The following is a 16,137-nucleotide window of genomic DNA, read 5'->3' as shown; positions in this document are numbered from 1 at the left end:
AGAAGGGGGATGTAAGTTAATAATACAAAGATGAAGGAAGCTAGATGTTGTAGTAGACTCCATCTCATGGAAGAGTTCAAGATGCCCATCCTATGCAAATATAAAATTAACAATTACAAAACCACATCATCAAAATTTCCCAAGTCCCTTAGTCTTACACTTCTTCCCTGACTCCTTCCTCAAGCAGGGGGCTGAGTTGAGGAGGGGTCTGGGAGGAGGAGGCATAGGCTACTGGAGTGAAGCTACCTATAGATTCAAAGCTTATCTTTGGCATTATTTGTGGGACATTGAACAAGTTGCTTGATTTCGCTGAGACTTAGTTTTTTCACCTGTACAGTGAAGATAATGAAAGTAGTAATCTTAGAAGATTATTATCTGATTATTATTATCAGAGTACAAGAGATAATTTTTGTTAAGTGCTTAGCAAGGTACCTGGCAGAGAGCAAGCTCACAATAAATCTCTACTATCAATTCTTACTAGGACTTCTGCCATACCCTGCTCCAGCCATTTTCAAAATGTGAGCAATATACAGTTTTAGGAGCCATGAGGTCAAAATTATTTTCATAATGATGAGGGAGCAGGAGGCTGGAAGTTATTTACCTTGTCATTGTTTTAAACTTCACTTTGATAGTTCAAAGGCAAATCACTGTAGACCACAAAATACTACTTCACACCCACTAAGATGGCTATAATAAAACAGACAGGCGATAACAAATGTTGGCAAGTATGTGGAAAAATTGGAATATTCATACACTGCTGATGGGGATGTAAATGGTGAAGTCACTTTGGAAAAGAGTTGGTAGTTCCTCAAAAAATTAAACACAGCGTTAACATAAGACCTAGCAGTTTCACTTCTAAGTATACACCTAAGATAATTGAAGACATATGTTTATTTATTTTTAAAGATTTTATTTAGTTATTTGATGGTGAAAGACACATCGGCAGAGGGAAGACAACCAGGGGGAGTGAGAGAGGGAGAAGCAGGCTCCCTGCTCAATCCCTGGGGGGGTTGCGGGACTCAATCCCTGGGCCCCGGGATCATGACCTGAGCTGAAGGTAGACGTTTAACTAACTGAGCCACCCAGGTGCCCAAGACATATGTTTAAACAGAAACTTATCATTAATGTTTATAGTAACAGTATTCATGATAGCCAAAACCTCAAATGTCCATCATCTGATGAATGGATAAAGAAAATGTGGTATATCCACACAGTGGAATATTGGGCTGGATAATACTTTGAAAGGGTTGTCCTATGCACCAATTATTAGAATGGTTAACCACACCCCTCGGTTCTAGTCCTTAGATAGCTGTAGCAACCATCCCCAGTCCCGAGTTGTGAGGCAACTGGAATTGTCTTTTTCTGACTGACTTGTTTTGCTTAGTGTAACAGCCTCTAGTTCTGGAATATTACACAGCCATCAAAAAATGAAATCTTGGGATGCCTGTGTGCCTCAGTGTTAAGCAACTGCTTTCAGCTCAGGTCAAGATCCTGGAGGGCTAGAATCCTCTAGTTCTGGGGCAAAATCACCTTCAGTTGAACACCATTGGCACCATTGGCATAAATCAGTAGTCCTTATATTCTTTACTGTTATTTTCTTGCTATTTAAAGAAACTTAAAATTTTACTTAAGAATGTTAATGAAGCAGTAAAAATGATAAATTCTAATAACTATTGACCCTTGAATTCACATATTTAAAAATATTCTGTTTAAAAAATAAGAAGTATTCATAGGTTACTTTTGCTACATACTAAAGAACTATAACTGTCTTGAGGAGAAGCACTTTGTGGGATTGAGTTGCAAGCTGAACTAACTTCTTTAAATATTAGGGAACACCTTTTTAAAAAATTAACATATAATGTATTATTTGTATCAGGGGTACAGGTCTGTGATTCATCAGTTTTACACAATTCACAGCACTCATTATAGTACATATCCTCCCCAATGTCCATCACCCAACCACCCCACCCCTCCCACCCTCTTCCACTCCAGCAACCCTCAGTTTGTTTCCTGAGATTAACAGTCTCTTTGGTTTGTCTCTCTCGCTGGTTTCATCTTGTTTCATTTTCCCCTTCCTTCCCCTATGATCCTCTGTCTTGTTTCTCAAATTCCTCATATCAGTGAGATCAGATGATAATTGTCTTTTTCTGACTGACTTGCTTTGCTTGGCATAATAGCCTCTAGTTCCATCCATGTCATTGAAAATGGCAAGATTTCATTTTTTTAAAAGATTTTATTTATTTATTTGAGAGAAAGAGAATGAGAGAGCATGAGAGGGGAAAGAGTCAGAGGGAGAAGCAGACTCCCTGCTGAGCTGGGAGCCCAATGTGGGACTCGATCCTAGCACTCCAGGATCTTCACCTGAGCTGAAGGCAGTTGCTTAACCAACTGAGGCACACACAGGCATCCCAAGGTTTCATTTTTTGATGGCTACATAATATTCCAGGGCTTGTGTGTGTGTGTGTGTGTGTGTGTGTACACACCACCTCTTCTTTATCCATTCATCTGTTGATGGACATCTAGGTTCTTTTCATAGTTTGGCTATTGTGGACATTGCTGCTATAAACATTTGGGTGCACATGCCCCTTCGGATCACTACATTTGTATCTTTGGGTAAATACCCAGTAGTGCAGTTGCTGGGTCATAGGGTAACTCTATTTTCAACTTTTTGAGGAACCTCCGTGCTGTTTTCCAGAGTGGCTGTACGAGCTTGCATTCCCACCAACGGTGTAGGAGGGTTCCCCTTTCTCCGCATCCTCGCCAGCATCTGTCATTTCCTGACTTGTTAATTTTAGCCATTCTGACTGGTGTGAGGTGGTTTCTCCTTGTGGTTTTGCTTTGTATTTCCCTGATGCTGAGTGATGTTGAACACTTTTTCTTGTGTCTGTTGACCAATTGGATGTCTTCTTTGCAGAAATGTCTCTTTATGTCTTCTGCCCATTTCTTGATTGGATTCTTTGTTTTTTGGGTGTTGAGTTTGATAAGTTCTTTATAGTTTTTGGATCCTAGGCCTTTATCTGATATGTCATTTGCAAATATCTCCTCCCATTTTGTCAATTGTCTTTTGGTTTTGTTGACTGTTTCCTTTGTGTGCAAAAGCTTTTTATCTTGATGATGTCTTAGTAGTTCATTTTTCCCTTGTGTCCCTTGCCTTTGGCGATGTTTCTAGGAAGAAGTTGCTATGGCTGAGGTTGAAGAGGTTGCTGCCTGTGTTCTCCTAAGGGATTTTGATGGATTCTGTTTCACATTGAGGTCTTTCATCCATTTTGAGTCTATTTTTGTGTGTGCTGTAAGGAAATGGTCCAGTTTCACTCTTCTGTATGTGGCTGTCCAATGTTCCCAGCACCATTTGTTGAAGAAACTTTTTCCCACTGGACAGTCTTTCCTGCTTTGTTATGGAGTTGAGGGTCCATTTCTGTGCTCTCTATTCTGATGGAACACTATTTTTATTAAAATATCTCATGACAGACAAACTGTTTATTTAGACTTGGGTATTTGACAAGTATTTTCTCAAAAATAAATGAAGTAGAACCATCAGTTCAGGGAAAACAAATGATAATATTGTTGTCATTGATATAATTGAGCTTTCAAGAAAGTAAATTGTAAAAGTTGCGTCATCACTATCATCTTGACAGCTTCCAAATACTTAGATTCTTTTGATGAGCTTGGAAGGGATATTAACAGATGTGATATTTTGATAGCATAGGATAAAGTATGCTCATATTTGGAAGATTTGTATAACTCAGTGAACAAGTATTTCCAATGACCACTGTGGGATGTTAAAATTGTGCATATTTAAAAAGATTCACTCAAAGTACAATATGTGCCAATAGATTTTTGTTTTAAAAAAAATTAATAGCTTATCTGAGGTTTAATTGACTCATGATAAGCCACGCATTTTTACACATGAATACACACATGAAACTATTACAACAATCAAGATAATTAACATGAGTATAGCTCCCAACAGTTTCCTCCTATTCCTTTGCAATCTCTCCCTTGGGCCCTTCTCAGCTCTTAGTCCCAACTTTCATTTTCCAGACTACCACTGACTTTTTTCTCCCTAAAGTTTAGTTTTCTTGTTCTAGAATTTCAAATGCAACCATATAGTATGTACTATTTTTGGCCCAATTTCTGTCACTGATTGTTAATTATTTTGAAATTAATCCATGTTTTGTAGTATCAATAGTTAATTTCTTTTTATCCTGAGTAATATTCCATTGTATGGATATATCATGAATTGTTTATTCATTTACTTGTTGACAGACATTTGTGTTGTTTCCAGGTTTTGCCTATTATGAACACAATTGCTACCAACATTTGTATACATTTCTTTGGGAAAGCATATGCTTTCTTTCTTTCTTTCTTTTTTTTTTTTTTAAGATTTTTATCTATTCACTTGACAAAGAGAGGGAGAGAGAGCACAAGCAAGGGGAGCGGCAGACAGAGGGGGAGACGCAGGCTCCCCACTGAGCAGGGAGCCCAGATGCGGGGCTCTATGATCCTGGGATCATGACCTGAGCTGAATGCTGCACCAGCTGAGCCACCCTGGAGCCCCTATGGCTTACATTTCTTTTGGATAAATACCTAGGAACGTAATGTCTGGGTCACATGTAAATAATGTTTAACTGTTTAAGAAATGGCCAAAATGTTTTCCAAAGAGATTGTACCATTTCACATTCCCATCAGTGGTTATGAGAGTTCCTTTTTAAAAATTATTATTTTTTGAAGATTTTATTTGCCTGAGGAGAGAACGCACCTGTGCACAAGCAGGGGGAGTGGCAGGCAGAGGAAGAAGCAGGATCCCTACTGAGCAAGAAGCCTGATGTGGAAGTCGATCCCAGGACTCTGGGATCATGACCTAAACTATAGGCAGATGCTTAACTGACTGAGCCATCCATGCATCCCATGGTTATGAGAATTCCAATCACTCCACATTCTCAACAACAGCTGGTATGGTTAGTCTTTTTAATTTTACCATTAAGTAAGTAGGTAGTGATATTTCATTGTGGTTTTAATTTGTATTTTCTCTAATGACCCATAATGTTGAGTATCTTTTCATGTGCTTATTTTCCATTCATATGACTTCTTTGGTGAAGTGTCTATTCAAACTTTATGCCCATTTGTCTACTGGGTTGCTTAATTTCTTCTTATTGAGGTATGAGTGTGTGTGTGTGTGTTTTGAGATATGAGAGAAAAAGTAATACTTTTTGGGTATAAGTTCTTTATTAGATCTGTGATTTGCAAATACTTTCTTCAGTTTTTGGCTGTCTTTTCATTTTCTTAGTGACCTGAAAAGAAATACTTAATTTTGATTAAGTACAATTGATTACTTTTTGTCTTTTAGGGTAAATTTTGGTCTAGCTTAAGATCACAGATAGTTTTTTCTTTTCTTCTAGAAGTTTTATGTTTAGATCTATGACCCATTAATATTTTCACATATATTTTGTTCATTCATTCATTCATTCATTTATGCCTTTGAATAACCAAATGTTTCAGCATTATTAGTGAAAAATCTTTCTTTTCTCCACTGAATTGTATTTGTCTTTTTTGAAATAAACAATTTTGGCGCTTTAAAAAAAACTCTCTATTCAGCTTTGTCAATCTTTTATTCTCTCTTTACACCAATACTACACTACCTGGCTTAATGTGGCTTTATAGCAAATACTGAAATGAAGTAGTGTAGTGTTAAGTTCTCCAAGTTCTCCAAGTTCTTCACTCTCAAAGTTGTTTCGGTTGTTCTAGGTCCTTTGCATCTCCATATAAATTTTAGAATCCTTTTGTCAATTACTAAAAAAAAAAACTCTGCTGGGATTTTGATTTGGATTGTGTTGAATCTATAGATTAATTAGGGGGAGAATTGACATTTTGTAGTTTTGAGTCTTCTGAACCATGAACATGGCTTATTTTCTATTTGTGCCTTCTTTTTAAATTTTTATTTATTTATTTATTTTATTTGAGAAGATTCCATTTATTTATTTGACAGAAAGCAAGAGAGAGCACAGACGGGGGTGTTGGCAGAGGGAGAGGGAGAAGCAGGCTCCCCACTGAGCAGGGAGGCAAATGTGGGGCTCAATCCCAAGACACTGGAATCATGACCTGAGCTGAAGGCAGATGCTTAACAATCTGATCACCCAGGTGCCCCTGTGTCTTCTTTTTAAAAACGATTTATTTATTTATTTATTTATTTAAGAAAGTGCTTGCACATTTGCCAGTGGGGGGAGGGGCAGAGGGAGAGACTTCTCAAGCCGACTCTCCTTAGAGCCCAAATCACTACCATCATCAAGACTACAGGATACACAAATCAATATACAGAAGTCAATTGTATTTGTCTTCCATTAAAAGATGCAGAGTCTGAAATTGAAATTTAAAATACCACTTAAAATAGCATCAAAAATATGAAATAGATCAGGTTAAGTTTGATAAAAGATATTCAAATTGTACATTGAAAATATTAAATATGTTGAGATAAATTTAAGAAGACACAAATACGTGGGGCACCTGGATGACTCAGTTTAGTGTGTGACTCTTGGTTCTGACTGTCATGATCTCAGGGTCATAGGATCCAGTCCCCCCCCAACCCCCCCCCCCCCCGCAACCCCCCGTGGCTCCATGCTCATTGTGAAATTGGCTTGGGATTCTCTCCCTCTTCCTCTGGCCCTCACCCTGCTCCCATGCACAGGAGAGGGCACTCTGTCTCTCAAAGAATCTTTAAAAAAAAAAAAAAAAAAATATATATATATATATATATATCTTGTCAACATTACAAAAAAGAAAGCTCAGTGGCTATACTGCCATCAGACAAAGTCCACTTTATTTTTTATTTTTTTCAAAGTACACTTTAAAGATATTTATTTATTTATTTATTTATTTGACAGACATCACAAGTAGGCAGAGAGGCAGGCAGAGAGAGAGAGGAGGAAGCAGGCTCCCTGCTGAGCAGAGAGTCCAATGCGGGACTCGATCCCAGGACCCTGGGATCATGACCCGAGCCGAAGGCAGCAGAGCAAAAAATATTACCAGAGGAAAAGAGGTTTTATGAAGTGGATTATTTATATAATGGATCATTTCATAATGATAAAATACTTTACATAGTGAATTTCACCCTGGACAAATTCATCTAAATAACAACAATTATAAATGCAAAAAAAGTTTATGCAACTAATAGCAGAGTTCAAAATACATGAAGCAAAACTGATAGAACAAGCAGAATTAGAAGAAACCATAATTATAGTTAATTCAATACTCCTCTCTTAATACTTAATAGGATAAGAAGACAGAAAATCCTCCAGGATTTAGAAGATCTGAACAAAAATATCAGCAAACCTGACGTGAGTGACGTTTGTAGAACATTTCATTCAACAACTGTAGAATACACATTCATCTTAAATGCATATGAATATTTATCAAGACAGACCATATTCTGGGTCACAGAATAAGTCTCAATAAATTAAAAATGATTCAAATTATACTAAGTATATTACCTGGTTATAATGGAATTAAAGTGGAAATCAGCAACAGGAAGATGTCTGGAAAATTCAATTTTTGTAGACTACATAACGCACTAATAACCCACGGGTCAAAAAAAAAAAATCTATGAGGAAATCTAAGAAAGGTTTTTGAAATGAAAAAAAAAAAAAAAAAAAAAAAAAAAAGAAAACATACTGAAATGTGTGAAAAGTGGTTAAAGCAGTATTCCGAGGGACACATCCCACCAAATGCCTGTATTACAAAAGAAACATCTCTAATCAGTGATCTCGGTTTCTAAGTTAAAAAACTAGCAAATAATGAACAAAAAAACTTTAAAAAGTTAAGAAAAAAAGGAAAGAAAGGAAATAAACCTAAGAGCAGAAATCCATGAAATAGGAAACAAAAACAAAGAAAACCTATGAAAACAAGAATGCTTTGGGACTTGAGATCCGTGAAGTTGATAAGCCTCTCGCCAGAACCATCAGGAAAAAATAAAGATGACACAAACTATCAATTTCAGAAATGAGAAATTCTTCTGTAGGTACTAAAAGGAAACTAATGCTGTTAAAAGATTGACATTAACAAATCCCAACAACTTAGATACTTTCACAACCGTTAAAGCTCACTCCAGAACAAGAATTAAATACTTAATGAATTCGGGAATGCTAAAAAGCGGAGGACTGAGTGAAGACTTCAGAGACAAGGCATTCTCAACTCCAAGCGATTTTCACTTCACTGGAAGGGTAAAAAACAAAGCCTATTTCAGATTTGGTGCTGAGTGAGGGAAAAGGGTCAGGAAAAGCTTCTCGGGGGAGGGGTCATCCGGCTGAGACAAGAAGGAACAAGAAAACGTGCGTATCAGAGCAAGAGCTACTGGGCGTCAGCTCGGGTAGGTGGCCAGAAGGAGCCTTCCGCGACCGCGTCTCAGCCGAACTCCTAGAGTTCTGCGTCTCAGGGCTGTCCTCTCCCTTTCCCCACTCGCGCGCTCACTGTCTTTAAGTGTCCGCCTCCGGCCATACCCGGATTGCAGCAGTCGTGCGTCTGCGCACTCAAGCAAAGCGCTCGCTGGAAGAGGGGGCGGCTGCCGGAAGTGTGACCTCTAGTTCCCTGCTCGCGGTTCCCATCCGGGGTCGTGGCGGTCTTCCGGATGTTCCTGACAGGGCTTTCTACGCCTTTTTTTTTCGGCGACTTTTTGGTCTTCCGCTTCTTGCTACCGCCCCGAACCTCCCACACGCTTGCTAGCCCTGTCTTTTCTTCTGTCGCTCCGCCCCGGCCGCCGCGCCTGGGGTTTAGGTTGCAATTCGGATCCGGAGCCAGGCCTAGCCCTTCCGCAGGCCACTACCTGCTTTTGGCTGGGGCGAAAGCTACTACCGTGCGCCGCCGGACCCTCGCTGCACGGGCCTTGGAGCTTCTGGGCGGGCAGTGCCTGTTGGCCCTGCTTAGCCTTCCCCAAGGACAGCTGTGAGTTAGTGGGTTTCGGAAAAGGACGCAACCGCGTAGGCCCAGGTCGGGGGGGCGGGGCTCGGGGAACTTTTCCTGAAACCGCACTTTTATGTTTGCGTGGGAAGTTCCGGCATTATTTCTTAGACGTCCCGGACATATGGGCGCCCCCCCCAAGCTGTTGCACTTTTTGAAGAATCTTAGGACCGCTTTCTTTTCCCACTCGTTTCCCTTCCTCGCGCCCGGTTCTCAGTCTAGGACCATAAGAGGAAGACTGTCTTGGGACCTCTGCATGGTGTTTCAAAGGGTGGTGAAAAACTAAGGTAAATATCTGGATTAATATTTCAAAATTTAAGACTTTAATTAAATGGGCCTCAGTTCTTCATTTTGCAGGAAAGTGTACAGTTCTGAAGTCTATCAGATTGTTGCACTCTTCCCGTTAAGCCTCTGTGGTTAGACTCTTCATCTCTCTAGGCCAGAACACGATGGTGTTTGTGTCTCAATATCTGGATTATCCAAATAACCCTGTCTTGTTTTCTCTTAGTTCTTTGTTTAACATAGCAGTAGTTCTTTAGATAGCGGATACCAGTAGGGTGAGCAAAAAAGAAAGAAACTGAAACTGTAAAACTCAAGCTAAATCGAAACTTGTTAACAAATACGTGGTATGTGATTTTGTGAGGAAAGATCATAACAGGGGCGCCTGGGTGGCTCAGTGGGTTAAGACCTCTGCCTTCGGCTCAGGTCATGATCCCAGGGTCCTGGGATCGAGCCCCACGTCGGGCTCTCTGCTTGGCAGGGAGCCTGCTTTTCTTCCTATCTGCCTGCCTTTCTGCCTACTTCTGATCTCTGTCTGTCAAATAAATAAAATCTTAAAAAAATATCATAACTGAACACTAAATCTGTGTTTGTATTATCGGTAACATACTATTTTTGTATATATTGCCTTGTATGGTTTATTAGTACAGATTTTTAACGTGGACAGCCAAAAGGCTCATAGTAGCTAGCCAGTGATGGTAATATGATTTTGTTGGTGTTAGCCCCAATTATGTCTGATCTGGAAATGCTCCATGATAAGGGCTTTATGTGAAACAGGCCATTTATCAATCATTTAGGAAACGTCCATTTCAAACTACATGACAACATTATTTTTTAACGCTTGGATGGAATCTAATTCTTAATGAAAAGGAATGTCTTTTTCAAAACCTTCAGGTAGTTTTGACAGTGGGTGAGCAGGATTTAGGAATTGGGCTTTTTGGTCTGTGGAGAAAAGAAGTGAGTTTAGGGTATCAAAGGTATTTGGCCAAAGTGGACAGATAACTTGATTTAGTTCCCACAGTCTGGTTTTTGGCTTTTATCCTAGGGAGATTCTGCTTTCTAGGAAATTCTGATGAAGGAATTATATAACCTAGAAAGTTCTCTAATTGATTGGAGGAGAGATCAAGTTTAGGACAGAAATTCCAGGTTGTGGGTTACAGGAGCAAATATCGTATCAGTAGGAATTACTCGGTAAACTACTTTTAAACAGACTTGTCTCTCATGTATGATTATTTACAAATAAACGTGTGTAAATATCCCGTTGTGTCAACCTTAGTCAAGAAGCAACTTTAAGATTTTTTCCTTAAGACAAGAACCAATGCAGTGGTTTTAAAACACATCAAAAGTTTGTAGATTATCCTATTATAGTCATGTACGTATTGAGAAACTTTTAACTTTTAAGCTAAGAAAAATGGGATACCATCAATATCTGGATTTTATTTATTTATCATGGAATTTCCATACTTGCTACCACAGTTAATGTGGAAGAGTGTTTTATGTAGATCATCAAGTAGACTTAGTGAAGAAGCCTTTCATTCAGAATGTAAAGAAAAAGATTTAAAATTTTGTGGAGGTCTCCTTAATGCTACAATGGTAATAGGTTTGCTGGATTTTATATTCTAAAAGTCTGTTCTGTTTAAAAGATGATCCCTTGTATTGTTTATGATAGATTATTATTTTTGGGTTATTTTAGATTATTCTTCATTAAAATCACAAGAAAAAATATTAGAAAGAGGAACTGAAATTCATAGACCTTTGTTTTACTTTCTCATGGTCATGCAGATGGGGCATTGAATGCCATTGGTTAATTCCCATAGGAATGTCCTACTGTGAGGGTTGGCCTAGTTATGAGCTAGACTTGAGGGCAAGATTCATAATGAGGAGAACCTGACAGGTATTTTGTTGTGGAGGGACTGTAAAAGTTTTGATGCTTATCTGGGAATTTGGGATAGGCTGAACAGGATATCTGCCCTAAGGTAAACTTTTGGCTAAGTAATCATTGTAAGCTCTTAAGCCTTGGATAATTTGGTCAGTCATTAGCTTTGTTGAGTGCTACTGGGCCACGAGACACCTTTTGACTGAATTCCCAATTTGGATCTTAACATATCATGGGATAGAAATAAGGTGAAGTCTGGGCTATCATGTCATTTGGGGTCATCAAGTCTGAATGCATGTATATGGGACTTGATTCGGGTCTAGAGGAAAAACAAGCATATAATTCATAGATGTAAACAGAGTGTGTCAAATTTTAACTGTGAACTGATTTAAATAAATCTGAAAATGGAACATTTTAACTTTAGCTTTTCTGAATATAAATTCCTTCCCTTGTTTGAGCAGATCTATAGTATCTGTATTCCAACGAAATGAAATACCAAGAAAAATTCATTATTTGAATTTTGAACTAAATATAATGAATTTTACATATAATGAATTTGAATTAAATATAATAAGTTATATTTAATGTCATTTTCTCATGAATCTTAGGATAAGAATTATGTTTATGGGAGTTTGGGTCAGGGAAACAGAATAAAGAAAGCCAGAAAGGAAAGAGCATGATTCTGGGAAAATGATAGAGGAAGTCTTTAGTTACTTGTCTTGAATCTTGCTTTCTGTGATTGAGTGTACTTTATTAATAAAGGATTGTCTGGAATCCTTCTTGATTCAAGATAATTTCCATTTCCTCTGAGCAGTGAAAATTAGTGAGTACAATTTAGCACTTAGGCTAGGATTGATTGTTTCTGAAAAATCTCCTCTAGTAAGAGGTACAGACCTGTTGAAGAGAGTTGATAAATTCTTGTTTTCTGAAAGTAACACCTTATCTCTTGTTCAAATTAGGGAGTTGGGTACTTGGGATGAGATCTGATGGTGGCCCAAGACTCTTGTTCACAATCCATTATGAAGCCTGGACTGGTGAATCTCATTATCTGTGTATCTGCCAGTATTGGGTATTTAAATTTTACAAAATTGAAAAAAAAGAAAAAAGACAAAATTTGTATGAGTGATTTATTAGTTTCTCTCTGGCTCTTTGTATTTTACTTTCCTATTTTTCTCTTGCTCCAGCTTTTCCAGCCGTCTGGTCTCAATAGTCAAAGGCAGCTACATTTCTTTTAGCTACTTAAGTGTTATTTTCCTCTGTTCTTCTAAAAAAAAAAGGTGCTTAAAAAACTTCTATAGGTTGTTTTTAAATTTGACATCTGCTGAAAATGAGGATTTAGCACCTTTATGTACCCTCTTATCATTAAATTATAATGTATACGAACATGTAACTATATAACATACACATAATCCTTTAATATGTAATAAATGATATATAATAAATTTATTACAGTTTTTGTCTAAGTCAGTATTTTTAATGTTTGTGTTATTGTGAGAACCAAGTAGGTCATGATTGTATTTTCTTTTTTACATGATTTTTTTTTTGTTGTTGTTTATTTAGTAATTTCTTTTCAACTTGCTACTTTTCTGTTTCTATGATTATTTCTTTTCTGTTAGCAGAACTCCTTTCTGTGGTCAGATCAGATAATCTGTCAGTAAAGTTTTAAGTTTTTTTCTTCTTGGCTATCTTCTTGAAACCCTTTATCTTCTTGGCTCTAATTCAAACTGGTAGCTTCCCTTCACCATCATCCGAGGGAATTTGCTTTGTCTCTGCCCTAGAGCAGATCTCCCTTTTCCTAGATCCCAGGTTTTGTTTTGTTTTGTTTTTTGATACCTTGCATGTCTGAACATGCTTTTGTTCGCCCTTGCCTTGTTATTATAGCTGGGTATGGAATTACTTCTTGAGAACATTTTCTTCAGAGGCTTGAAGGCACTGACTTCATTGTCTTATTGTTTCCTCTGTTGCTGTTAGGGAGTTTAAAGACATTTTGATTGTCAGCCCTTTTATAACATTTTTCTCTTTTGTAATATTTCGTAAGCTGCTTTTTCCTGATATTCTGAAATTCACCATACTTTGATGTGTATTTATTTTTTAATGTGCTTTGTACTCATTAGGTCCTTTAATTCTCAGAATTGGTTTTCTTCAGCCCTGGACATTTTCTTGTTTTATTTATTTGATAATTTCCTTCTCTGTGTTTTCGCTTTTCTACAGGAACTTCTGTTATGTTTGACCATATAATTTGATTCTCTTATATTTTTCCTCTTACTGTCCTGCCTCCTTTCTACCCTCATCTGTTTTTCCTTTTTGTTCTAAGAGATTTCCTCAGTGTTATCTTTTAACTTTTTACTCAACAGTTCTGCTTTCAAGAGATTTTTTTGATTTTTAAACAGTATAGTCTTTTTTTTGTTTCCCCTTAGGCAAAGAACTTTATTAACCTTGTTTCCAACTTTCTTCTCAGGCTTTTTCAGCTTAATTAGCTGCAGCGAATGAATTGTGTGTAAGCAAAAACTGAAAAGAGCTGCAGTATCCAAGGAGTTTGGGCATAAAAATATTAGAGATCTAGATTTTGTTAGATCCATGAACAGAATTTTAAAAAGCAGTCATACTTTAAAAGAGCAGCTCCCAGTAACTTCTTCAAGTTTTATCTCCAGAAGTTGACTCAGTTCAGTTTGCTTCATTCTTGGAAGCTTCTTCTGAGTTCTCCGTAAGATCTGGAACTGCATCATCCTCTTCCTCTTCAGTAGCAAGTGGGGCTTTTCCATCCACAGATTATTTGGGCTGAGCTTCAGCCAGTCTTCTTGAACTGGTCAGAATCTCTGCACTGAGTTTGTTTAAGACCCTGGGTAGGATTTCTGTCAGCTGCTTTGTCTCAGCGTGGCCTTTAATGGTGAAAGTGTTTGCTGCTAGCGATTCCTGAACTTTGGAGTTGTTAAAGCGGATCAGTGTTCCTTGGTTTGTGAACATACTCAATTTTATACCAGAGATACTGTTTACCCCGAACTTTTTAAGCTGTAGCTGTTCTGTGAACCACCTTCTTTCCGTGAGCAATTCCTTTCCCACTAATGCACACTAGTACTTGCAGTTTGGTGAGTTTCTTCTGGTTAGTGATAGCTTCTTTCATCTTGTTGGAGTGGGAATGGGACTGTGTGGGGGGAATAGGGTTGGTCCTGGGGTTCTTGGGTGGACCAGCTGAGATTCTTCTTCCTCTTTTTTTAAAGATTTATTTACTTACTGGAGAGAGAGAGAGAGAATGTATGAGCAGGGGATCCCTTGCTCCCCTCCCAGGTTCCCCTTGGGCAGAGGGAGAAGGAAGCAGACTCCATGTTGAGGACAGGAGGCCGATGCAGAGCTTGATCTCACAACCTGAGCTGAAATCAAGAGTTGGTTGCTCAACTGACTGAGCCACCCAGGTGTCCTGAAAACAGCATATTCTTGTTTTATGTATGGAGTGTTTTTATTTTATTATTTTATTTTATTTTATTTTTTGAGTTTTAACTTGTTCTTGGCATTGTTTTTGTTTATTCCTTGATCTTTTTATTTCTAATGGTGATCTGTGGATGTTTATTTTAAGTGAGAGTTACTGGAAATCTAATTGCAAGCTCTTTGTATATGGGTGGACAGTCCAGTAGTAGGCTTCACTGTAGCTTCCTAGCAGGCTTAACTTTTCCTTGGAAAACTGTTACTATATTATAGGCTCTCTGGTTACTATAGTATATAGTTTTTTCTCAGTTACTCCATAGATGAGTTTTCTTGTTGCCTGTGTTGGGAGGTGGGCTGGGAATCCTATTTTCACTTTGTTGATTTTTCTTAGTATTTGCTTTCATTTTGTTACCTGAACCTATTCTTTGTAAGTTTCCAGCCTTTTGGGATGAGTCATTGCAAAGTATAAATATCTAGTCTCTTACCTGGTCACTGAATGATTCTGATTGCTTTGTACAGTAGGCCCCCTCTTCCCTATCCACAGTGGAGATAGTCCAAAACCCCTAGGGGATGCCTAAAACTGGGTACTGCTGACCCCTATATATACTATGGTTTTATCCTCTACACACATACCTATGATAAAGTTTAATTTATAAACTCAGCACAATAACAACTAAGAAGAAAATGGAACAGTTTTAATAATCTACTGTGATAGAAGTTTTATGAATGTTGTCTCTCAAAATATCTTATACTGTATTCACCCTTTTTGTGATGATGCTATAGTTGATAAAATGCCTATGTGATGAGATGAAGTGAGGTGAATGATATGTGTATTATGACATAGTGTTAGGCTGCTATTGACCTGAGTTTATGTCAAAGGAGGATCATTTGCTTTTGGGCTGCAGTTGACCACAGATAACTGAAACCACAGAAAATGAAGTCATGGATAAGCGGGGACTATTATATATAAATTTTTCCAATTGCTGTGGAACAAGCTCTCTCTTACTAGATGTCCTTTATAGAAGTTATTTAGACTTTGAAGGGAATCTCGGAATTTTAGAGTTATTAGGCAGTACAGATTCCTTCCCTTTTTTGAGGAGATCTCTAAGAAGATCTGTAAGATCTGTATCTTAGGAATCGGGTTATCTTATTATGGCTTATATCTTTGAATAAATTAGATTGGGTATAAATAAACACAAGAATTGTATGGCTTCATTAAATGTCTGTATTGGGTGTTTTTTTAAATTATCAGAGTAGGTGGTGATAACTTTATTTCTGAAAGGTCTGTTGATATTAGGGGAAATTTTGAAGAAATTAGAAACTTGCATATATTTTACTATTATTTGAATAATAATTATCTTAATCTAGATTTAAAATTCATTAGCAAAAAAAAGTTTTTAGTATATGTGCTGCCGAAGCGAGCACAGCAAAAAAAAGTTAAAAAAATAAAATTCATTATTACCAAGTTTTTTGTTGCATGTAGTGGGACATATTGATGTTTAAACTTTTGAAATAACTTTGCAAATGAAATTCATAACTTGGTAACTGATTGCTTTTAAATAGTAGATGTTAGTTAATAAAGAGTTCAATATTTTTAAGATATAATAATTTGTCTT

The 16,137-nt window shown here is 37.5% G+C and overlaps 1 protein-coding gene, 1 long non-coding RNA gene and 1 pseudogene across 16 annotated transcripts in view; 1 reads left to right on the top strand and 2 right to left on the bottom strand.

The window, feature by feature from the left end:
- Positions 1–8,085: 8,085 nt before the first annotated feature.
- LOC309861708 lies at positions 8,086–8,564 on the bottom strand. Its single transcript, XR_014310150.1, has 2 exons — positions 8,490–8,564; positions 8,086–8,205 (listed from the first exon to the last, which is right to left on the bottom strand). It is a non-coding gene; the product is annotated as an uncharacterized lncRNA (long non-coding RNA).
- The window catches only part of TENT2 (terminal nucleotidyltransferase 2), a 68,264-nt gene continuing 60,322 nt past the window's right edge, over positions 8,196–16,137 (top strand). For 2 of the 14 annotated variants that reach the window (XM_082724799.1, XM_082724788.1), the window contains exons 1-2: positions 8,196–8,931; positions 9,164–9,233. The gene's annotated coding sequence lies outside the window, so the exon portion shown is untranslated. Of the gene's footprint in view, positions 8,932–9,163; positions 9,234–12,060; positions 12,171–16,137 lie in introns of all 14 variants that reach the window. The other 12 variants (XM_082724790.1, XM_082724798.1, XM_082724796.1 and 9 more) reach the window with 11 other exon arrangements.
- Positions 12,181–15,908, bottom strand: LOC309861696 (transcription factor BTF3 pseudogene; annotated as a pseudogene). The gene has a single exon. The product of its transcript is annotated as a transcription factor BTF3 pseudogene (transcript).

This window comes from Mustela nivalis (assembly GCF_964662115.1).
Source record: "Mustela nivalis genome assembly, chromosome: 3".
NCBI classification, from domain to species: Eukaryota; Metazoa; Chordata; class Mammalia; order Carnivora; family Mustelidae; genus Mustela; species Mustela nivalis.
The sequence above is the reverse complement of the archived record's forward strand: the minus strand, read 5'-3'. Positions and strand labels throughout refer to the sequence as shown.